This window comes from Phoca vitulina, unplaced genomic scaffold (assembly GCF_004348235.1).
Source record: "Phoca vitulina isolate PV1807 unplaced genomic scaffold, GSC_HSeal_1.0 scaffold47, whole genome shotgun sequence".
In the NCBI taxonomy this organism is placed as follows: domain Eukaryota; kingdom Metazoa; phylum Chordata; class Mammalia; order Carnivora; family Phocidae; genus Phoca; species Phoca vitulina.
Genome location: NW_022589750.1, coordinates 6,220,218 through 6,245,249, shown reverse-complemented (window position 1 = coordinate 6,245,249; position 25,032 = coordinate 6,220,218).

The window sequence follows — 25,032 nt, the reverse complement described above, 5'->3', positions numbered from 1 at the left end:
GACCTAAGCCGAAGGCAGACACTTAACGACTGAGCCACCCAGGCACCCCAAGGACAACATCTTCTAACACAAGGCTAGACAAACATTAATTTAAACCTCAGATCTACCACTTATTGCTGAGTGATCCTGAGCAAATTAACTTCTCTGAAACCCAGTTTCCTCACTGGTAAATGGGGACAATGATGTTTATACTTTGCCATAAATGCCTTCACCTGGAGAAAGCACCTAAGAAAGTTAGGGCCCAACCATGCAAGTTCCCTTTCCTCCTCTCAACCTGCACCCCTTGATCACTGATTCGTGGTTTAAGGGAGTTAAGCCCATGACTCGGCATCTTCTCCCCTGAATCTTGACTTTGTGAAGATTCCTCTGACGTGTCTCCTTACACCCAGTGGAGGTCAGGAAGCCAGGCTTCTTTCAATCCCCCAATGAAATGCCAATTAGAAGGACATTACCAGCAGGAAGAGCTACTGGAGGAAACCACACACTTATTCCAAAACAAAGATCACTCCGCATGTCATAAAAGCTCAGAAATGTCTTCCAGATGTTGCATACTGGGCCTGCACAGATGTTTCCGATGTCAAACCATAAATGTTGGAAACATAAAACATTTGTGCCCCACAGATGTAGAGATGTAATTATACAGTAAATGTGATAAATCTTTGGGTAATAAAAGACCACAAACTGGCCACATTACATTTTTTTTTAATTTGATTTTCCCCCCACATTGGAGTTCTACTGGTCTACTTCAAGGTTTTTGTTTTGTTTTTAAATTTGACTGGGAAAATCACAGGGAAAAAGTTGGATTTACACGGAAAAAAAAAATGTATTAACAACAGTTCTGAATCCTTCTGGTCTGCTATGTGCACAGTATTCGCCAGCTAGGAAGCAGCGTCATGACTGATGATGGATTGTTTCAAGGCTTCCCGGTTTGAGTCGATGTTGCTCCATGGGAGTGCTGAGTTACGCACCGGGACTGCCTAACTGAACTCTGTGCATGGGGGAGAGATTCCACCATGAGCTCACACTGCCATTCATGATTCCATGTCAAAGCAACTCTGTTTCTGACATCTGGAAAATCAGACCTTTCATCACCTCCAAGGATAGAAATATATGTGTGTAACTATGAGAAAGAAAGCGACGAAATGTAACCGTGGGCTTGTGTGCACTCACATGCACACACACACACACACACACACACACATGCTCACACAAGGCACCCAACACTTCACAGGCATGGAGGCAGAAGACCTAAGAACTGTACCCAACATATACACAGGAGAATAAGGTAAGGAGCAAAGACAGATGTTACCACAAGACCTAGCGTATTTTCTCAGCGTTCCAACACATTCTCTTCTTTTATGGCTAAAACACTGTGTTTATTCTTACATGCTTTTGTTTAAAAATTTTTATCATGTTAGTAGCAGAAAAAGATACCAAAACTTATAAGACCCATTTCTTCCCTTAAAAAAAGATCAGACCAGGGCGCCTGGGTGGCTCAGTTGGTTAAGCGACTGCCTTCGGCTCAGGTCATGATCCTGGAGTCCCGGGATCGAGTCCCGCATCGGGCTCCCTGCTCAGCAGGGAGTCTGCTTCTCCCTCTGACCCTCCTCCCTCTCATGCTCTCTGTCTCTCATTCTCTCTGTCTCTCATTCTCTCTCTCTCAAATAAATAAATCTTAAAAAAAAATTAAAAAAAAAAAAAGATCAGACCAGAAGAGGAAGCACGTACTGAAAAAGAGTACAAAAATAATTGTGTATCGGGAAATGTGTGAAAGCTTGATCGCCAACGTGACATTTAACTTTTATTAGATCAAAAAAAATAATTTATGCACATTTTTATTGAGGTATTTATTGAGGTATCACTGACAAATAAAATTATAAGTATTTCAAGTGTACATCGTAATGGTTTGATATATGCCTGCAATGTGGAAGGATTCCTCCCCCACTGAGTTAATGAACCCATCCATCACCTCACATACTTACCTGTTTTTTTGTGTGTTTGTTTTTGTTTTTGGTGAGAACGCTTAAGTTCGCCCTCTTAGCAAACTTCACTTATACATACGGTGTTATCCACTATAGTCCCCGTGTTATACATCAGATGAAGAAGATGTGGTGTATCGATACAATGGAGTATTATTCAGCCATGAGAAAGAAGGAAATCCTGCCATTTGCAATGACATGGGTGGACCTCCCTATAATGAGTGAGATAAACCAGACAGAGAAAGACAAATACTGCACGGTACCACTTATATATGGGATCTTTAAAAAAAAAAAAAAAAAGTCAAACATATACTTTAGAATCAAGAACAGGAAACAGAGCTCTTCAACAAATATTCTTAAAACCCTGATAATAATTCTCTTCTTCATTATAGTCAGTTATATGGAAGGAAAACAGAAAGGAAGAGATAGAAAGTATATGCTAAGACATAGTAACAATATCAAACATGGGTTGTACTGGGCATGATGGTAAGTAAACACATTAAAGAGATCTTCTCATTACAATAATTATAATATCCAAAACCAAAAACAACTCGAATGTCCATCAAAGAGTGGATAAGTGAATTATGGAATGTTTACACAACTGAATATTATACTGCAATGAAAATGAATGAATGAACTAATGGAAACTGCTCCATTAACTATGGGTGAATTTCACAAGCAAACACTGAGCAAGAGAAGCTGGACAGGAAAGAATCCACAGAGCAGAACGTTTATGTAAGGTTCAAAAACAGACAAAATTAATCTGAGGTGTTGGGAGTCAGGATAGGGGTCGTCTTTCAGAAGAAGGTTCAGGATGGCAATTGGCAGGGCTTGTAGGTTGGGCTCCTCAGGGGCTGGCAATATTCTATTTCTTGATATGGGTGGCATTGAGAGGGGTATTTTTATTTTGTAATAATTCGTTAGGCTGTGCACTGAGGATCTGTAGGCTTTTCCGAATGTACGTACACTATAATAAAAATGTTTATCAAAAAAGAACCGCAACATCAGTCTTATCTCTTTCAGTATTACTCTCTACTCATGCAAGCGGCACTTTTTTGAGATCAGGTTTCCTATTGTTTCTATCTCCCGGTGAATCAGTGATGGCTGGCAGTCAACCACGCCAGTATTCCCCTTCTGTGGTACAGAGAGAGCTCACAAGTGCCTGCCAGGTACAGACTATGTTTTCCCAGCTTCCCTTGCAGCTTTTACTGACCACGGCTCGTTTTTCCCAATAACCAAAGGGATACATGCCTCTTCTGGGCCAAGGCTTTGAAGAAACAAAACAGGTACGTCTCCACTGCGCTGATCTGCCTTTTCAGCAGATGGATACAGACAACTGTGACATCCTAGAGGACGCCAAACCATAAGAGAGAGGCCTGGCTGACCACGTGGAGGAGAGCAATCCACTGACCAGGATTAGCTAGCTGGACTGGTTATCTGAGCAAAAAACCAGTAACTTATCCTGTGCTTCAGTCACTGATTTTGGGGCATCTCAGTGAATTCTGGACATTCACTGTAGCTTATCCTACCCAAACTAACTTTTCTGGTGTTTCTCTGGGGGTGGAAATTAGAATTTCTCTTCCTTTTCTTTCTCTCTCCCTCTTCTCCATCCCTCACCAGCCCCTTCACTCTCTCTTGTTGGTTTGCTAGTATCACTGCACTGCATGGTTCTAAGATCTGATTTATGACCCAATTTACAGACCCTGCAGTCATGTCTAATCTGCTAGTACACTCACTGATTGAATTCGTAATCTCAATCATTTTACTTTTTAATTGCTAGGAGTTCTATTGGGCTCTTTCTTGAAACTGCTCAGTCAGGATTTTAGACTTTCTTATACCCAGAGAATGATGCTACTCTTGTCTTTTTTTCTTAGAGCACAGTAGAGGGGATTTGTTTTATTATTTGTGCCTGCTAATTCCAATATCTAAACAACTACAAGTCTACGCTTGCAGTTGTTCCTGGTGTGTTATTTTCTTGTGTGCTTGGCATTAGAAAATGCTCGTTTTCCTTAGAAAATTATTGGTGGAACTTCTCTGAGGCAGAGAAGAAGAGAGAATTTACTTTTGTCTTTCTTGGGCACCTGAGGACACTGCCAGTTCTGGACCACTTGAAACCGAATTAGCAGATCACATTGCTTTTGATCATCAGGTATCTTGGATGTGGGTGATGTACGAGAAGAAAAACCTTTTTTTCCCACTACCCTCCTGAGTTCTCCAGCTCTGGCCCTATAAACCGGGCTGACAAAAAACAGATTAACAAAAGGAAAACCAACAGAAGTTGACTAGCACCTGCCTCGCAACTCATCTGGAGACAAAATTCCTTTCCAGCTAGGGGCCTGTGAAACCAAAAACATTATGTGCTTCCAAAATATAACAGTGGGACAGGCACAGGATAGACGCTCTTATTCCACAAGGGAGAAATACAAGGGAAGAAAGAGGTGGCGGGTCCCAAGCAAGTCCCAAACTAGCTCCATGAGATCTTATGAAACTCAAGGATAAACCACTTTGTCTTAATATTCTGCCTTCTAGACCAACTGGTAGAAACATCACCCAGACAGCTCAGGGGGCACTTCCCCCACCAGAGTTCTCCGTAGCAGCCCCACCAAGGCCCAGGCTCTTGCTGGTGGCCCTAGCCCTGCTGTGGTCTCCGTCAGGGTGAGAGTTCTGTCCCCAGGGCTCCACCAGGTGGCCCTGCCCCCGGGACTCATCAGGGTGTTGGTCACACCCTTTGAAATCGAGGTGGTGGATGCAGTTCTGTCCCTGGGGTCCATGCACTCTGGGCCTGTGGTGGTAACAGCAGCCCTGCTGATCTCTGAATTGCCTTTGGGGTCCTTCTTCCCTTGCCTTGAAGCATAGCTCACACTCACACTAAATAGTTGTATGACTTGGTCCTGTAGAATCTAAGAATTCAATAGTCTTCCTTGGTGTTTCTTGTTTTCTCTGTTTCCTATAGTCCCAGCTGCTCCTGTCTCTCCTGGTATAATCCCATCTCTATTGCTGGCTTTTCTTTTCTTTTCCTTGTTTTCTTTCTTTCTTTTTTTTTTTTTTTGGAAATGGTTGATTAAGTCAATGGGTCACACCCACACCAATCTCTATCAAATGGTCAGTCTGCCACATCCTTAGTGTTCTCTTCCAAACACTTTCTCATTTTTTGTAATATGGACAGGGTGAGAATTTCCCGAATCTTTAAGTTTTGCTTCCTTTATGCTTAACAACTGTCTTCAAGGCATTTATCTTTTCTCGCATTTTACTACACACAGTCAGGAGTAGGAGTCCAGCAGCACCTTCAACACTTAAGTTAGAAATCTCTTCAGTTGGTCTCTTCAATAAATGGTGTTGGGAGAACTGGACAGCAACATGCAAAAGAATGGAATAGGACCACTTTCAGGGCACCTGGGTGGCTCAGTCGGTTAAGCGTCTGCCTTAGGCTCAGGTCATGATCTCAGAGTCCTGGTATCGAGCCCTGTGTGGGCTCCCTACTCAGCAAGGACTCTGCTTCTTCCTCTCCCTCTGCACCAATCCCCCCAAACTTTTGCATGCACACTCTCCCTCGCTCTCAAATAAATAAAATCTTAAAAAAAAAAGAAATTGAACCAATTTCTTACACCACACACAAAAATAAATTCAAAATAGATTAAAGACCTAAATGTGAGACCTGAAACCATTAAAATCCCAGAAGAGAGCACAGGCAGTAATTTCTCTGACATGGGCCATAGCAACATTTTCCTAGCTATGTCTCCTGAGGCAAGGGAAATAAAAGCAAAAATGAACTACTGGGACTACATCAAAATAACAATCTCTGCACAGAGAAGGAAACACTCAACAAAACTAAAAGACAACCTACAGAATGGGAGAAGATATTTGCAAATGACATATCCAATAAAGTGTTAGTATCCAAAATATATAAAGAACTTATAAAATGCAACACTCAAAAAGCAAATAATCCAATTAAAAAATAAGCAGAAGATATGAACTGACATTTTTTCAAAGAAGACATACAGATGGCCAATAGACACATGAAAAGATGCTCAACATGACTCATCATCAGGGAAATGCAAATCAAAACTACAATGAGGTTTCACCTCACACCTGTCAGAATGGCTAAAATCAACAACACAAGAAACAACAGGTGCTGGAGAGGATGTGGAGAAAAAGGAACCCTCATGCACTGTTGATGGGAATGCAGACTGGTGCACCCACCATGGAAACGGTACGGAGGTTCTTCAAAAAGTTAAAAATAGAACTATCCTATGATCCAGCAATAACACTACTGGATATTTACCCAAAGAATACAAAATACTAATTCAAAGGCATACTATGTTTATAGCAGCATTATTTACAATAGCCAAATTATGGACGCAGCCCAAGTGTCCATCAATAGATGAATGGATAAAGAAGATGTGGTATATATATACAATGGAGTATTACTCAGCCATAAAAAAGCATGAAATCTTGCCATTCACAATGGTGTGGATGGATCTAGAAGATATAATGCTAAGTGAAATGAGTCACAGAAAGACAAATACCATATGACTTCACTCACATGTGGAATTTAAGAAACAAAACAAATAAGCAAAGGGGAAGAAAAGAGAAAGAAAAACAAACCAGGAAAATGACCCTTAACTATAGAGAACACACAAATGGTTATCAGAGAGGAGGTGCGTGGGGAGATGGGGGACACGGGGGATGGGGATTAAGGAGTACACTTATCCTGAGAAGCACTGGGTGTTGTAGGGAATTGCTGAATCACTATACTGGACACCTGAAACTAATACAACACTGTACGTTAGCTAATTGGAATTAAAATAAAAACTTAAAAAAAACTTATAAAGGTTTTCAGGAATGAAAAGAAGAAATCTCTTCAGCTAAATATCCAACATCATGCTCACAAATTCTACCTTGCACAAAACACTGGAACACGAACATGGGTGAGCCAAGTTCTCTGCCACTTTACCAACAAGGATCGCCTCTTCTCCATTGTCCACACGTTCCTCATTTCCATCAGAGACCTCGTCGGAAGTGGTCTTTATCATCTATATTTCTACCAACATTCTGTTCATGATTATCTGCATTCTCTAGGAAGAGGGACACTTTCCCCCCAGCTCTCTTCTCTTTCTGAGCTGGTACATGAACTGCCACCAGTGTGCCATTCGTTCAGTGCACTGTAGGCTTTTCCTAGCATGACCTTCAAACTCTGCCAGCCCAGACCAACCACCCAGTCCCAAAGCTACTTCCACACCTGTAGGTACGTGTTACAGCAGCACCCCACCCTCAGGCCCAATTTTCTATTTCAGTTCAGCTGCTGTAACAAAGGAGCACAGACTGGGTGGCTTGGACAACATTTACTTCTGACAGTTCTGGAAGCTGGTGAATCCAACATCAAGGCACCTGCACTGGGCATCAGCATATGTGGTATCTGTTGAGAACCCGCTTCCTGCTTCACACATGGCCAGCTTCTCATTTTGTCCCCACACGTGGTAAAAGGAGGGCAACACAGCTCTCTCTGGGGTCCCTTTTATAAGGGGACTCATCTCATTCATGAGGGCTCCACCCTCATGACCTAATCACCTCCCAAAGGCCCCGCCTCCAATTACCATCACATTGAGGTCAGGATTTCAACACACGAAATTTGGGGGATCACATTCAGTCCACTGCACATCTTTTTTTTTTTTTTTAAAGATTTTATTTATTTATTTGAGAAAGAGAGCACAGAGGGAGAGTCAGAGGGAGAAGCAGGCTCCCCACTGAGCAGGGAGCCCAACTCGGGGCTCAATCCCAGGACCCTGAGATCATGACCTGAGCCGAAACTAGACACTTAGCTGACTGAGCCACCCAGGTGCCCCCACTGCACATCTTATAGGAAAAAAAGGGGATTTCTTATTTCCATATACAGTGAAAAATATGATTATGACAGTCAAAAATGAAACTTAATCACTAGCAGGATGGAAAAAATATAGAACTTTTATATTGACAAGAAAAAAATGAATGAATGGTAAATAAAATCAGCTAAAAAATCAAAATAAACAAAGGAGAATCATAAAGTAAACAGTGAACATAAAGATGATCATAATAAAATTAGTATCATATGTTAAACTGAACGTGAACAGGACGGATTATCCCAGTGAATGAGACTGTCACACTGAGCTAAAACACAGAACCCAGATATATACTGTTTATAAGGAACACTCTTAAAAATGGAAAGGAAATGTTGAAAAGAAGGGGATGAACAAAGAGATGTCAAGCAAACGCAAATAAAAAAAAAAGCAGGAATGACAATATTAATATCAGACAGGGTGGGACTCAGGGTTAAAAGCACTGAACAGAGTAAGTTGGAACACTGTGTAATAACAAAAGGGCAACGTATGAAGAAGAAACAATGATCGTAAACCTGAACGTTCCCTAAAAATATAGCACCTAAGCATGTAATATTAATTATTAGCGATTCAAAGAATCTTTGATTTAAAAAAAAAAAAACGTGGAAATTTTAAATGTTTCTCTTCCAAAATCAGACAGTTGTGGGATACAAAAAAAAAATTTTTTTTTTGGACACAAAATAATTAAATGATACTTAAAGGTCTGCATTATTTTTCCCACATGCATGGACCCTTCATAGAAACCAATCACACACACAAAGAAAGCTTCACAAATTCAAAGAAGCAGAGGGTTTTCAGGTGATCTTCTCTGAGCATAATCCAGTACAAGTATAAATTAAAAATATGACTGAAAAACACCTTCACAACTTGGAAACGAGAAAACACTTTTCTAAATAACTCTGGGATCAAAGAAATAGGAAATCAGAATAGAAATTACTGGTTAGATAAGAAAAGGAAAGAACGCATCACCAAAACAAGGATAGCAGTGGGAGCTATCCTCAGAGGAAAACAGCCCCAAATGCTTTTATTACTACAGATAAAAATTAGAATTTTAAAAACAGAATTAGAGAAGAAATAAATAAATTAACAAGTTTAATCTTGGGGGAATGTCAACAATAAAAGAGGCAAACTTCTGACAACACGGATCAGGAAAAAGACTGACAAAAGTAAAATTGGAATCAAGAAATGGAACACAGCAATAAATACGAGATATAAGCAAATACGGCATTGCAATCATGAGATGTCTAAAACTGATAAAATTTATAACAATATAGAAATAGTAAAATTACTAAGGGAACGCCCCCCCCCCAAAAAAGAACACCTGAAAACCTGATTAGGCTGAAAGGAATTGAAAATATTTTCAAAGAATGTATCATCTAACAAGGCCCAGGGCTAAAAATGTATCAAGGTAAGAAGAATCAATGTATTAGGACCAAAAACTACAAGAATTCATCAATTCTTCAGGGTCCTAGTCCATTGTCTGAATTAAAAAAAAAAAAACACAAAAATACTATAGCAGTCAAGAGAAATTAAAGGCCAACATAATAAAGGCGGCAAAACAAACAAAACCAAGGGGGGGAAATCCAACAAAGTACTCAGAAAAAGAATTCCTCAGAATATTAAAAGAATACCCTTTTTAAAGTAAGATTTAGCTAAAGGATGCAAAATGATTTAATAAGAAGTCTAACTAGGTAATCTAATTAAATGCATCACACACTTCAGCAGTGGTAAAATTTAACGTCTGTTAAATTTAACGTCTGTCACTAACAGGAATAAGGGGGAAAAATCGAGAAATAAAAGATTCCTCCTTAATATGACAAATTGCTAAATGCTATTTAAGGATTACTACCCTCACACTACTTAGTAAAATTCTCTGCCTTTGTGGTGGGTACCCAATAAAATGTTTGCTCAGGTGAACTGAATGCTTAATGGCAAGTGAATGACTGGTCCAGATAGTGAACAGCATAGGGTTTCAGAGGAAGGAGGCTCAGCAAATGCTGCACTGGTCAGGGATGGGGGAGTGGTCAGATAGGAGATAGGTACAAAGAAAAGAGGAGTGTCTTCCCCAGAGAGGAGAGCCAGGAGCACAGAACTCAGAGTAGCAGGATGAAGGGAAAGTTCTGAAACCGTTCTTTCTCGAGTGAGCACAGTGAGCCCCTGGAATTTTTGCTGGGGTGTGAGATGTAGGGTGCTATATCTTAAGGATATTCACCTGAAAGGAGTATGGAACCCAAACACAAAACCTACAGTAAGATGAGCAATTAGCAGCCTATACTTAATGGTTTAGGTTGAGTCTGCCATCGGAAGGCATGGAGAACAGAGGAAGGAAGGGCAGGGGGAGGAAGGGGATGAAGAGTGAATGGGTTCTGCTCTGGGAATAGGCTACGGTACTCTTCCCACCCCCGTTCTCTGACTTGGATCCCCGCAGCCAATCCAGCGCCAAGGCCTCCCGATTTTACACCCTACAGGTCTCCCAAATCCCAATCCCCTTCTCCTTGCTGCCCTCACTTGCACCCTCTCCTGCCTAGACTTTCTCAACCGCCCCATCTGGAGAACTTCTCAAGCGTTTTCCACATCTACTCCAGCCCCTAAAATCTGTTGCTCAAAACAAAGCTTGGGCAATGTTTCACTGAAAATATAACATTTTCACTGTCTCTCGGTTTCTGTGTGTCTCACTCTCTTTTCTGTCTCTCTGCCAATGTCTCTAGCTCACATTGTCTCTCTCTGCCTCTGTCTGTCTCTGTCTCTGTCTCTCACACACACACACAGACACACACGCTCCATGAATATTTGCTGAGTTCTAGACATTGGAAATAGCAATTTTGATTTCCCTTCCCTCACAGAGTTTCTATCTAGTAGAGCAGGTAGCAAATAAACACACAAAGGTAGGCTAGCTCTGAGTAGCTAGAATGAGCAGCAACCCCAGAGGGTAGGAGGGGAGGGCAGCCCGAGAGCCAGGGCAGCGGCATGAGGAGGTGCCCTTGAATAGGTACGGAGGGCACACTGACTAAGGCTGTCAGCACAGATGGGAAGGCGGGGGCAGCTGAGTCTTAAGAACATCCATTCTGAGAACTTGCGGGTTCACAAGGGCTTTCCCTGGTTTGGGGGAAGGTTTCTAAACCTGAAGCTTGACTTCAACCCCGTAGCTCCATTTTTACTCTGAGCACTGAGAAGATAATATAAAATTCTCCTTGGGATCAAGTGATCAGGTTTGCCTTGCTAATTTTAGAATGTTAAAAAATGCTGGACCACAAGAATAGAAACTATATTGGAAACTACATTCTCAGATAGACCCTTTTTTAGGTAAATAAAAGTCACTTGGCTCTTAGTGATTGTATGACACATAGTTTCCTCAGATTTTTCTAGTACTGAACCCTTTGGAAATATATATATATAACTGGCTTAGAAAAATAAAATGCAGCTCTCTTTCTGTCTATCCCTTTGTTGTTGTTGGTTTTTCCACTTCTAGGAGCTTTTATAAACAATTCTCAGGGCAACTGAAATTAGGTAGAAAGTGCCTTCAGCCTCTAGACGAGAGATCTCAGCTTTAATTCTAGAAAACTTGCCACAGTCCAGATGAGATCATTAACCTGCAGGGATTCCTTATCCCCCATTAAAACCAACTTTTGCCTATAGGTAAGTAAATGAAATATGAATTTGAACATTTACTGTGTGAATGTCTCAGCAGCTTTAAAAAATTACTTATCGTACAAAGAAGGTTGGCATTCTGAAATGTAGACAACTATGCAATAAAACTCAATATCATGTTTTTATAGGCTATCCCCCAAAAAAGATCCTCTGTGAAGGTTTCGCAAGTTCCAAGAGAGGAACCATAGTAAAATGTAGGGTTTGGGTAAGAAAAAAAAAAATGTAATGGTTGTGTGAAAACTCAGTACCATCATTAAATATAAGGAAATTTGGAGGTTGTCGTAATCCCTTTATAGATGGGAAATAAACACTGAAAATGCTAGGAGTTGGAATACACCACTGCAGACAATGAAAAAGACGTGTTACAAAGTAGAAATGCAAATATGAGCAACAGGAAAGGCTCCGGAGGCAATTTTTTACAGATACGTAACATTTCATAGACAAATGCTACTAAAGAACATGCGTGTTTCTCCATGATGTGTGGAGAGGAGTGGTCATTTTTTCCATTTTAGAAGCAGGTCATTTTCTTGATTTAAATTTAGATTTTTCTATTAATGTTTTATCAGTAAAGAAGTTATTCCAAAAATAATTTGAATGACCATTGTAGAAGACTCCAGAGCCAGTACAAAAGGGCTGCTTTGGGGTGGATTTTTTTTTTTTAACACATCAAACAAGCCTGCTTTTTGAGGTGATGAACATGTTCTAAAGTTGACTGTGGTGATGACCTCATAGTTCTGGAAACATCCTAAAAGCCATTACATTATATACTTTATATGAGTGAATTGTATGGAATGGGATTTGTATGCCATTTATATGTTCCACCTTATGTGGTCAGAAGGAAAGGCTGGGCTGTGAGAGTTTCAGGGAACTGGGAAGCTTGCAGGAATGGGTTTCCAGCAAGCCTTTGAGCAGAGCAAACATTAGGATGGATCAAGTAGGATGCAGGGACTGAATGGGGCTTTCATCTCATTGACATTCAATATATCTTGTCCTCTTCTCTTCCCTGAATGCCTGCTCATTGTCTCAAACCCCCTCCCACAAACTTCTCTCCCTAGTTGTCCTGATTGATCTTGTCTCTCCTTATCATAATATTGAATCAGATTATGGATGGACTACTGCCTATTATATTTCTTCTGTAGAAGTTCTTGACTCCCCCCACCCAAAATAAAAAAGTTCTTTATTCCCTAGATGAACTTAAAAGTCCTTTATCCCTTTGTTTTTGTTTTATTTTGTTTTAATGAAAAACTACATTGCCTTTTTTTTCTTTCTTTCTGGGCAACAGTGGAGTGTGTGTGTGTGTTTCAGGAAAGCTCAGTTCAAGAACCATGCCATAGTAAACATCGCAGAGCTTGGTATTTTTTTTTTAATCTACAAGCAGGTTATGTCAGTTGTGGAGTTCGGTTAGGAAAACTGAAACAGACTATTGTCTTGATTTAAAACATGTCAGAGGGCACCTCGGTGGCTTGGTCGGTGAAGCGTCTGCCTTCAGCTCAGATCACGATCCCAGAGTCCTGGGATCAAGTCCCGAGCATCAGGCTCCCTGCTCAACGGGGAGCCTGCTTCTCCTCTCCTCTCTCTTCCCGGCTCACTATCTCTGTCTCTCTCTCTCTCTCCCCCAAATAAATAAATAAGAAATCTTTAAAAAAAAAAAACATGTCAGAATTATTTGTGGGCCTCAGATACTTGTAAGGGACCATGAATATTTGAGCGTGGGCCACATGAAACTCACTTCACATCATACTCTTAGACACGATTCCTCCTTAAATAGGACCATTCTTTCAAAATCCAGAGTTCAAACTTAGAAAATAATCTCAACCAAAGGGAGAACACTTGCAAGGTCAAAGAGACTCAATGTCATAGACATCTATGGTAGTGAACTTGTTTCATAAATCTTTGCCATGTAAATGAAGTCACTGAGCTTACTGGAAAATGTGGCTAAAATCCCCCTATTTTGTAAGATTATGGTAGATTTGTTGGAAGGGGAATGCGAGGCTCCCCTCCTTTCCTCCCTCCCTCCCTCATCCAGAACAAACTGGCTCCAGGAGAAGCCCTCCCCAAAGGTCCATCATTTCATTAAGTCCCCCCCCTTTTTTTTTTCAGGCATGAGCTCATTGCTTTCAGTTAACTAGTAATAAATGATTTGTAAGGAGCAACTTACATCAGTGCCTTATAAATAACCACCAACTGCTACATTTGACTTCCTCGAAATGTTGACTCAGACGCTGGATGCGCACAAGAGTACCAGCCCTGCAGCCTCTCAATCCCTTGATGCCAGACAAGGGAGAGTAAGCGCACAGTGCCTGCCAAAGGGACGGGTTGCGCAGCATTTCACAGATACAGAACCACTCTGCACGGTGTCACTCGGCCCCAAGCAGGGAAGACAAAAGCAGAGGGGCCCATGCAGTCCCCACAGATTTTCCCTACTGATTTTGCAGTGAGTGAACAAGAACCCCCCCTCCCCCCGGTCCATCACCAGAGCCCTTCACACTTGGGAGTCCCTCACCGGCCACGCTCAAGAGCCCCCAGATGTAAGGGGCAGAGTTTGCCACTGTCCGTTACTCAGCCCGTTCAGTGAGGGACGCTCCGTTACCCAGTGTCCCTCACTGAAGAGTAAGAGTGCCTTCCTCTCTGCCACCTGCACGTGAGGAAGAGTAACTGCACCTATTTGCAAAGCAAGGCTAGGACTGCAAGGTTTAGAAGGGCAAAATCTGGCTTTTAGGCTTAATCCTATCCTCTGATGACCCCTCCCCCCCCCCAACTTGTATCAAAAAGAATTATTTTTTAGTTAGAATGTAAAGGATGGAGGCCAAAAGTCGAAAGACCTGAGCTTCGGGTCTCTCTGCTCTTTACTAACCAAGGCTCTGGGCGGGCTTACTCCAACACAGTCTCAACTGTCAGCTCAGGTTGCCTGGAATGCCTCTCCTTACCCAGCTCACAGGCTTGTTGCAGGGATAAAACGAGCATACAAATGTGCTCTGAATACAATGAAGTGCTGGGCAAACACGAGGTACGGAGACCACACACCCACCTAGGGCCCAAAGTCATTCCCAACACATGGGTATAGAATTCCTAGCCCTGGAATCCCATCTTCTACCCTGTAGATTGAATTACTGACCCCTCCTGATTTTCCTTGTGTTGACAAGGAAATCGTAGCAGAAATGATGAGCAGAGTATGAAATGCGCATGGGTGGTGCCATTTTGAGATCCTGCACCCCCGCCATTGCTCTGGGAAGAGCATCCCTCCCCTGAGTAGCTGCTGCCCCTTCCAGAAGGAACACGTGCAAAACAGACCTAAGCATAACCAGCAGGAAGAAACCAAGCCCAGGGAGACCTGTCTGCATATGGCTTAGATCAGTCAACTCCCAACGGACCTACCGATATGTGAATCAGAATCAGGAGTGGTTGTTTTAAGCCACCGAATATTGCGGTGGTTTGTTACAAAGCAATAGCTAACTGATACACACCATATGGTTTCTTCTGTCCCAGACCTTCCTCTGCTTTCTCTACCCTCAGCTATGGATCCCACGTTCTACTTCTCTTGGAGAGGGGAGTTAAGTCCTGCTCTGGTGGCACAGACTTCTCAGCAATTCCTTATTGTACAGAAGGAAAATGGCAATTTGGCAATTACTTGCTTTATAAAATGGAAGGATGAATGTAGGCATGGTCAAGTGAAAACATCAAAGACACTACCTGGTGGCATAATATATCCCCCTCAAAGGATTATCTGGATATCAGAAATCGGCATGTCAAAGGCATAAGCTTTTGACTTAAAAAGGGCGGGGGGGGGGGTGCCTGGTTCGCTCAAGTCGGTTGAGCATCTGACTTTTGATTTTGGCTCAGGTCATGATCTCACGGTCCTGGTCCTGGATTGAGCCCCGTGTCAGGCTCCATGCCCAGCAGGGCGTCTGCTTGAGGTTTCTCTCCCTCCTCTCCCTCTGCCCCTCCCCCCACCTGTGCACTCTCTGTCTCAAATTTTTTTTTTAAAAAAAAGAGAATAAAAGATGAGGGACACATGACTGGCACCCCCACTCCATATCCCTCTACAAAGACCTAAGAAATACAAAATATGGGAAATTAATGACTGCCAGAAGTTCTAAAAAGGAGGAGCTGTTTGTCCCTAAAATGCTCATTCTCTTGGATTTTCAAAAAAATCCCTTTGTCCTCCTGCAATGTATGGAAATTTCTAAAACTTTTGCTTCCCCTCTCTTACATAATATTTTTGTGGTGCCAATTTCAGCTTTCCTAAAAAGCAAATTCTTATAAGTCCTCTGAGACATAGCAAGCCCACAATTCAATTGATGAGTATGATTATGTAATTATTAAAATCATGCCTTGAATATATTTGGAATAACTTGTTGAGATGTCCATGATGTATTCAGAGAAAAAGAAGATTATAGAGCAATCTGATGGCATTTGGAGGAACTAGCTGCGTATGCACCTGTAGGCACACACAAGTGACAATTGTATGTGGTTTTTCACCCGGAGCTATCAATGCAGGTCACATTTCTTTTCTTCTTTTCACATAGCCTGATTTTTAAAATTTTTTCCAAAAATTGTGTGTTTATTGTATTGGGGAAAAAATGAAGAAAAACCAAGCATCTTAAAGAGTTAAAGCTTCGTCTTTCGCTCTACTCTTCCCCGAGACTCCCGAAGGCAGGGAACTTTCTTGCTCACGCGCCAGCTATGCCAACCCAGGTCTCCCTCTTGAGCCCCAGTCCCCTCAGCCTCCCCTCAGTGGTTCCTGTGCTGTCACTCCTAGCCAGACAGGGCTCAGAGCTTAGGCTCCCTCCTGCTCCTGGATGGCATTGAAAACCTCTAGCAATTGCTAGAAGGTCCTCTCTCAAGAGGCAGGTGGGGATTTCCCAGAATGGGTGGAGCATCTATTCAGGGAACGGCGAATCCATTGTCAAGAAATCGAACTAGGACTTTTGTCTTTCATGGGTGTGTGTGTGTGTGTGTGTGTATGTGTAGGATTAATTCAGTGTCACAGAAAATTGTTAACATTGGCTTTGTTTCTGGGTTACTGGAGCCTTAACAAAGGAAAAAAAAATCTGTAAAGGCTCAGCTTAATTGTGTAAAGAAACACAAATAACAGGCACTTATGTGATCTGGTTACCATTCATTCGTAAAAGCTTTCCAGCACAATAACAATTATCCATAATGTTAAATATGTAGATGTTGCCAGATTAACTCTGCTGTAAATTTTAATTAACTGCAACACAAAACTGTTGGCATGTGCTCAGTCATCACAGTTGGCTGCCCCTGAAGCATTATCATTTGCTCCCAACTTTGAGAAACTTCAGAGAACATTGGCCATGATGGCAAGACGGGTCCAAATGCACTTTGTCGCTTTCTGTGTGATGATCACTACAGTACCAGTCTGGTAAATGTCCCCAAATCCTAAATAACAAAGTTGTATTAATACTTAAAAAGTTAAAATGCATCTCTTATTGTTTCTGACAAGTCTCCCAATTCTGTATTATTCATTTTGCACCAATATACCAACCAGATGGCTTATATTCATCTTATTTACACTATTTTTTCCAGCCAAACAGTATTAATCCAGTAGTATAAACTGATCCATGTAAACTTCTTGCTGCCCAAGACCTACAGCAGCCTGTTCTCTTCTTTCTTGCCCCTGGTTGGGTCACCTTGTGGTCCTCCATCCATCTGTCCAGACTCTCCATCCTCAGTACTGTTTCATCCTTCTCCAGGGTCTTCCATTTCCACTGAAACCTCAGTGGGTGGTCCTCAGAGTCCAGGCTTGGCACCCTCTCTTTTTCAGAACATTCCCTGTCTCGATGTGGCTGTGAAAAAGACTATTTGCTGGAACAGAATCACCCACATGTAGGGATGTCCTGACCCAGCAGACAGAGGATTCTGGAACTTAAAAGGTCTACTGGTCCTTCTCCTATGCATTACTGCCTCCATTATTATGTAGCTCCATCAGTCAGTCGATGCATATTTACTGAAAAGCTGAGAGGTGCCTAGTATTCTGCTCAGACTCTAGAGAATACTAAAAAGCACAGGTCCTGCACTTGAGGAGCATATATCATAGGTTTAGTTGGAAAGGGGGGAGTTGACGTGGGGAGATTAACCTACAAGAAATGAATAGAAAAATCACACACACACACACACACACACACCCTCGGCTGGGTCTACGGCGCATATGGTAAGGTGCAGTGCAGTCAGATGGAACCATGATGGGAGGGAAGCAGGTCGAAAGAAGATGGATCTGACCAGACTCTGAAAGATGGATGGATAGGACTCACGTACGAGCCTGAGAGGAGTCTGAACACGTAAAAGGTGATGAAACCACTGCAGAAGGTCTGAGAGAGGCGTGTTATATGACACGCTGAGAGCTCTGTCCTAGAAAGATTTCTCCCATAGTTCTTTACACCTATTCAAACTCTGCCTCTATCTAAGCCTGATGGAAACGGGGCTCACTTGGATGGCGGAGGTTGAAGCAACTCGATTGGAGTTTTTACAAAACCCCAGAGAACACAGAACTTTGGCATTAAAAAGGACAAAATGACCAGGGCACCTGGCTGATTCAGTGGGTAGAGCGTGGGACTCTTAATCTCAGGGTTGTGAGTTCAAGCCCCACGCTGGGTGTGGAGCACACTTAAAATTAAAAAAAAAAAGGACAAAATGGCCAACTAACTTAATCTTCCCATTTTACAGGTGAAAACAGAGATGTGCAAAGAACTTAAGAAGCATGCCCAAAGTACTGAGTCCTCAGTACTGCCTGGGTGCGGCAGTACTCTGCTGCATCCTTAATATTCCCAAAGCTAATATGTAAATGAACTTCAGATTCGGAAGGGGACTCCATTCACAGGGAGATTCCTTATATGAATTGTCTTTGTATGAATACTTACATGAGTTTTCTTCATTGAAAAACCATCTCAAGAGTTCCCCAGCAAAAGATAACAGGGATTTCAGGGATACAACAGAACAGGATTTTCAATGTAATCAGTATTGTTTTCAGTGAAGATAAATATACATAAAACTAAATCCAAGTGTTACTTCCTGACATGAAGGGTGGAGGATAGGAGAAACAATTTCAAATATATACCACCAAAGAAAATATAAGCAAAAAATATATAGAGAGAGACACAATATAGGAACCTCGGGGGACTAGATAAAACACCGATCAAGGTGATGATGTGGACACCGCACTGAGAAAAAGTACCAGGAAGTGGAAATTTTCTCCTCGTAACTGTTCCTCCAGAAGCCAGGGTACACCCTAAAATTGTTAGGAATTCCAGACACCCAAACAAGCAGCTCTTCTTGCTAACAAGGAGCCTCCTTCATCCGACTCTCTCTTACCTGTCTGCCTGTATCTCCCCCTAACCCCTAGCCCCACCTGACTCTATCCTCCATCCATCCAGGTTTCTCACGGGGATCTCCCTGTGCTCTGCTCTCATCTCCAAGACTTGGCCCCCCTCTTCCAAAATACCCACTCCCTCTACCCTGCCCATCTACAGCAGTCCAGCAGAAGTCCAACCTTCTCAGGAAGTCATCCCAGCCTGCCCACCACACCATCCTGCCTCGTGCGTTGTTCCTTAGGCCATGCCTGCCCATCTTTCCTGCTCGGCATGTAAGCTCTTTCAAGGCAGGAAGAGTGGATCACACATTTTCCAAATATCCCATTACTATGGAGCTCAGCGGGAGTCTTCACTTCAGTAGCTGTGCCGCACATAAACCTCCCCAAGGCATCACCTAACAGGTACTCCATGAACAAGCAGAAATGGAACTCGAACGGTCTTTCATTTGCTGGTGCTTGAAAATCCTGCACACAGTTTACTACTACACAAGAAACCGAACTAGGTCCTTTGTTAAACGTGCTTCCAATCTACTAAACTACATTTATCCCCTTGTCGTGGATTTACGAAGAAGTAAGCAAATTCTGTCCTTTCTTCCCCCTGCAAGGAAAGCAACAATCGGATGGCTGAAGACTATATCTGTCGAGGACTGTGGTGACCCTCTTTTCCTAAATATGTATTTTGGATGGCAAGGGGCAAGCAGGAAGAATTAAGGAGAGCATTACAAATCGAAGGAAACGGGGCTGCCTGCTAATGTAGCGATGTACAGCGAGTGACTGTCCACTGGAGGGTCAACCAGCCAACCCCGGGAAATGGAGCAGACGCAAAGGGGAATTTGCCCAGCCTATGAGTGAGGGCCTGGAAAGGGAGGGGCCTGATAAAGAAGGGCCTGGTCAAGAGGGAGAGAAGCATTATGTCAATATTTAGACTGCCCCAGAGAGACGGATGAGACCTGGAAGAGGGGGTAGATCTGTGGTCCAGAAAGAGCGAGCTAAGCCACTCGGGGTCCGGCCTCAAAGGAAGGGAGCTGGTTGGCCCACGCTAGTGCCTCAAGCCCCCCTAAACGAGGGCAAGTAAGAATTCCGTGGGGTTAGTCTGCACCTCCTAGCCTTCCCCCGACTGTAATACAGTGTCTTTTGGCCTCCTAACCAGCAAACTTCACTATCTTTGCAGAAGATCCTTGGCTGACGGGACTCAAGATAGTGCAATCTGGGGTTTCCCTGGAGCCATTTCTCCTTGCATGTATCTGGGGAGAGCGTCGATAGCAGCCAGTCTCTCGACACTGGTATTAACGCTCCAAATATTGTTCTGGCATCTTCGGTGGGGGCGTTAGTACCAAAGACGCGGGGCGGCTCAAGGCAGCACGTGCCGGGGCGTCCTCCGCCGGGCTGGCTGCAGTCTGCAGAGGGGCCAGGCCTGGGAGCAAGCCACAAAGCCTTTGGCAGCTCGGGCTGGCCACCCGGGGCAGAGTTCTGTAGGAATGAGCCCGTGATGAAACCACTATAAATCTCTGTTTAAAAATCCTTGTTAAGTTTTTTGTTTTGTTTTGTTTTGTTTAAATGTTGTTTAAACATCTTCGGTCCTGGAAGAGAGGCGAGCCCTGAGTCCCTCAGTTCTGAGGAACTTCTTGACTACAGCTGAGTGTGTCTGATGAAGTATGAGCATCTTGATAAAGAAAACATTAAACAGAAACTAAGTGTTTAATGTAAAAACCTGGCAGCTGCGTGTTCATTTTACTTAGTATCTACCTGTCGAGAGACAGAGGTTTTCCCTTTGTTTTGGCTGGAAAATTCCTCTCTTCTGATTGGAAAAACACTGTCAGTGAGGATCATTTTTTTTTTTTTCCCAAGGTAGAGATATATTTCCCTAAATGTTATGTGTCCTACCCGGGCATCTCTGAGAAAAGGCACAGCCATCTCAGGAAACGCGGGCGCATAATTAAGGGACAGTTAATATCTGCTCTGACTTACCCTTTATCGGTCTAATGGGAAAACGCACCCACAGTTAAGGGAGAAAAACAGACCATATACAGGCAGCTTTAAGAATAAAATCAAAAGTGTGAAATCTTTTGATCCCAGCATGACCTTAAAGGTCCAAATAGAGTCAGAGCCAGGAACGGTGTCCAGGACGCAGCGGCTGACTGAAGGAGAGGGTGAAGCTCGGGATTATTCTCGGTAAGAGAGGTCATACATTACTGAGGACAATAGTAGGGAAAACGCAGGGAAGAGTTACCGAATTGCGAGATTGGAAATGTATGAGGTTTTCGGGGAACACTACGCAGACCTTCAGGTACAGAAATGCTTCCCAGATGTTTCATGTCAAGGCAAACAGAAATGCTACTACTAACACCACAAGGGGCTGGGGGAAATGGAATTCATGCAGACAAAGGCAACCAGGAGCTGCAACTCCAAGAGCTAAGGAGATGTCCTGACAGGTCCCCGTCCCCTCTCTCTGGACCCCAGTATGCCACGTGACACTGTCTGGGAAGCTCTAAAATACGCGGAATTCGCTTCTAACTTTTGTAGTGGTTCCTTTTTAAGGAAATGAGTTACAGTATCTAGATGCCTGAGGCCGCATCACCACACATGGGGGGATTCTCCTAACTGCAGGCAAAATCTCTCAGGGGAAATAAATTATCGTGAAACCAAATCTAAAAACGTATCCGGCCCCAGAATTATTGTAGGAATGTCCCCACCACCACCTCAACCATCCAATTCGTTGAACATAACATTTCTACCAAGCAGAACCTGAGGCTGCTTCTGCTTGTGGCTCTCTATTTCAGTCTGAGTTTTTGGGTTGGGGGCTCAGGCCATCACTGGTTTGTGCCCAAAGAAGTATCAGTTTTTGTTGTTTTTTTTTTTAAGATTTATTTATTTATTTGACAGAGAGAGAGAGAGAGACACAGCAAGAGAGGGAACACAAGCAGGGGGAGTGGGAGAGGGAGAAGCAGGCTCCCCGCGGAGCAGAGAGCCCGATGCCTGATGCGGGGCTCGATCCCAGGACCCTGGGATCATGACCTGAGCTGAAGGCAGACGCTTAACGACTGAGCCACCCAGGCGCCCCAAGAAGTATCAGTTTTGACAGAGATGTTCGCCAAGCATCAGCCTCCTCTTCCTCTGGCATCTAGCCTGGCCCCATTTCCCAGAAGCTGTCTTGCGGTTAATGTGGCCCCCTGGCTGGGTTCTCACTGATGCAAAGTGAGAGCTGACCATATGACCACATCTGGGACCAAAAAAAAAAAAAAATACTAAGAAAGAGATGTGCCTCCTCTCTGCTCTCTTCCTCTGTGGCGTGGGCTACACTGAGATGCCAACATGGAATGATCCTGGCACCTCAAATCACCACGTGGAGGGGAGCCACCCACCAACTAGGAACCACCGCCTGGAACAGTCTCATGAGTGATGGATAAACGTCGACTGTCTTTGAACCACTGGACCATCTGCAGTCTATTGGTTGCAGGGGCCGGCAGGTCCCTAACTAATGCAACACCCCTCAGGCATAGGTCTGCAAAGCCCTGCTGAGGCCCTTCCAGTTAATTCACTGCTCCCTGGGCCTCTCACATTACAGCATTTCGTCCATCCCACAGCGTGTCCTAGACCCAAGAGCCTAGTGATCAGACCGACCACAAAGGATGACTACCACATCACCCCTCGGTTACCTGGGCCAGAACAGAACTCCCAGTCTCCTGGCTCCACCGACTGACAGCTTTATCCCAGGCCCATTCAAATGCGTGGAATCTCCCATCTGCTTTATTGGCTGACACCATAAAACGTCCTGACCTCAAATGAATTTTATGTATTTCTACAAACATAACATTTCTTGCCATTGTTTAATTTGAGATGTCCTGGGGATTTATTAATAGTTTCATAAAGATATTTTCTGTTTTATCTGACTGAAGTATTTGCCGAGGATAAAAAATATTCTTTTTTCCATGCATTTTTTATTCTCTATTTGCTCTTGGCATGCATGAAGCATTAACCCCACACTTGACTCAAAGCCCAGGTAGAACTCATTCCCAGGAACACAAAGCAAGCAGGTCAGACCCCAGAAGAAAGGAAATGAACATAAAAAGATGATTGTTTTTCATAGGATCACGGTGAAAATGAAAATCATTTAGAAGCTGAAAAAAGATATCAGAATTGTCTAAGCCATCCCTAGTCAAAGTGGCCCTGTGTCACATGGGAGCACTTTAGAAACGCAGACTCTCAGGCCTCACCACAGACCTCCTGAATCAGAATCTGCCTTTTAACAAGATCCCCATGTGATCTGTGTGTACACTCAAGGGTCAAAAGAACTGGTCCAAGCATCACAAAGATCTGGTGGTATAATTCTGCCCTTCAAATCATTTCCTGTCAGGCGTCTTTAATCTGAATAGGAAAAAAAAAATCAAGGCCAACTCTCTACATAGCTTGACTGATTCCACAGAGGCTTAACACTTTTCTGGATGCATACAACTAATGAACCTCCCCGTAAGTAACTTAGATTCTGCAACTGCATGTGAAAATTACTTCCACTTAAAAATGCAAAATGGCTGAATGCTGGAGGAAATCACTGATTTCCCATCTCTCTGGTTATCCATATGAACTTGAGGGAAATGTGGATCAGAGCTGGGGGAGGGAGGACAGGAACTAATCTTTGGGGGCAGAAGAAAGGAGGGAAGAGAACATTGTAAGCATCGCGATATATGCCTTTCCAGTATTTTTTTAAGATTTTATTTATTTGAGAGAGAGAGAGCATGCACAAGTAGTGGGAAGGGAGAGGGACAAGCAGACTCTGTGCTGAGCATGGAGCCTGATGCAGGGCTTGATCTCACAACCCTGAGATCATGACCTGAGCCGAAACCAAGAGTCTGAGGCTCAACTGACTGTGCCACCCAGGAGCCCCTCTTTCTAGTATTTTTTATATGTATCCTCAAATGGCATAAGGTGTACTTAATAAAAAAGTAACTTTCCCCATATTAATAAATATATTACCCAAAGAATATGAAAACACTAATTCAAAAAGATACATGCACTCCTGTGTTTGTTTATTGCAGCATTATCCACAATAGCCACATTATGGAAGCAGCTCGAGTGTCAATGGATAGATGAATGGATAAAGAAGATGTGGTGTGTATACAATGGAATATTACTCAGCCATAAAAAAATGAAATCTTGCCATTTGCAACAACATGGATGGAGCTAGAGTGTATTATGCTCAGTGAAATAAGTCAGTCAAAGACAAAGACCACATGATTTCACTCATATGTGTAATTTAAGAAACAAAACAAACGAACAAATTAAAAAAGAGACAAGCCAAAAAACAGACCATTAACTATAGAGAACAAACAGATGGTTACCAGAGGGAAGGTGGGTGGGGAGATGAAGGTGAAGGGGATGAAGAGCACACTTACCATGATGTGCACTGAGTAAGGTGTAGAATTGTTGAAGCATTATATCGTGTACCTGAAACTAATGTAACACTGTACAGTAACTAACTGGAATTAAAATAAAATAGATACAGGGCTACCAGTTAAGCATCTGCCTTTGGCTCAGGTCATGATCCCGGGGTCCTGGGGTAGAGCCCTGCATCCAGGTCCCTGCTCAGTGGAGAGTCTGCTTGCCCTTGTCCTTCTCCTTCGGCCCCTCCCCCCATTTGTGCATGCTCTCTCTCAAAAAAATAAAATCTTAAAAAAATAATAGATACATACACACACACATATAAACAAAAACACACACACACACACACACACAATTTTTAATGATTGTATACTATTCCATCCCATGGAGATATATATTTTTTTTTCTATGATTTCTTAATCCACATCCTAATGCTCCAGTTAATTGGTAGTTTTTCACTGTTCTATAAAATGCTCCATGGATCATCCATACAGATAAACTTCAGTCCACATCTTGGATTTCTCCTTTGAGATAAATCCTTAGAATTCTTTATACTGAAACTTTAAGATCATGTGCAATTTACCTTGTTTTGAGATATGAAATAGTAATCATATTATTTTTTAATAACTGCTCCATCACCATAGATAACCTGTAAAGTTTTATGACATAATCACATACTAAGCTCCTAATCCTCTCCAACTGACCTGTTGCCATTTCCACTCACTTGTACTTATGTAGATCTGCAACATATTTTCATTTCTGATAGTGCAGTTTTGTTCATTTGTTTTATTTTGAAATATTTTAGCTATTTTGTCAACCCCTAAAAAAA